Consider the following 976-nt stretch of genomic DNA (forward strand, 5'->3'; position numbering starts at 1 on the left):
AAACCAAGTGCGTCCCACTTGAATCCCTGTCACTGTATCACTGTTATCCCATTGCTCATCGACGAGAGGGCAACAGTAACATCTCCATTGTGAGACTTGCTGTTACTGTTTTTGGCACATTGAATACACCATGGGTAGCTTACCAGGCTCTGCTGTGTGGGTGGGATACTCTCGGTAGCTTGCCGGGCTCTCCGAGTGGGGTGGAGGAATCGGATTCGGGTAGCCCGCATGCAAGGCAAACGCCCTACCCGCTGGGCTATTGCTCTAGCCCCCCAGACATTTTTTTAAAGTTTTTATTTATTTTTGGGTCACACTTAGCAATGCTCAGGGCTACTCCTAGCTCTTGCACTCAGGAATTACGCCTGGCAGTGCTCAGGGGACCATATGGGATGCTGGGGATTAAACCCAGGTTGTCTGCATGCAAGGCAAACACCCTACTGGATGCACTATTATTCCAGCCCCTCCCAGACATTTTTAAAACTGTATTTAAACTAGCATTAAAAATACCTGTGGTTTTTCCAACAACAAAAATAACTAGCAAAACGTTAAGAGTCTCTACTGTTAGTCTTCTCTGTCAGGTGTTAAGCAGCCAACCCCTGCCGTCTATGGACGTGATTAAGTGTCACAGCTCTGGGAGCTCTTAGTGCTTTGTTGGGTGACGGGTGTAGGGGAGGAATGTTCCACCTCACTAGGTGGGTGAGGACCTGTTCTTGCCAGCACAGCAGACGGCTTAGGGTTGGCCCCCCTTCTAGTTTGTCCAACCTCTCTTTGTAATCCTTCCGTGAGCCAAGTCTCTGGAGCAGAATTGACTGGCGCACAGATGGATAAACTCATCAGCCTGATCTCTGCTAAGATCTATAAGGAGTTTTCAATTGAACTGTGAGTGTATGAACAAGACATGGCAAGGGGATGAACCTGCTTCACAGCTTAGCCACGTTCCCAGTTGCACCTCTATCAGAACAGGCTCGGCCAAACG

The sequence above is a fragment of the Sorex araneus genome, chromosome 2 (assembly GCF_027595985.1).
Source record: "Sorex araneus isolate mSorAra2 chromosome 2, mSorAra2.pri, whole genome shotgun sequence".
NCBI lineage: Eukaryota > Metazoa > Chordata > Mammalia > Eulipotyphla > Soricidae > Sorex > Sorex araneus.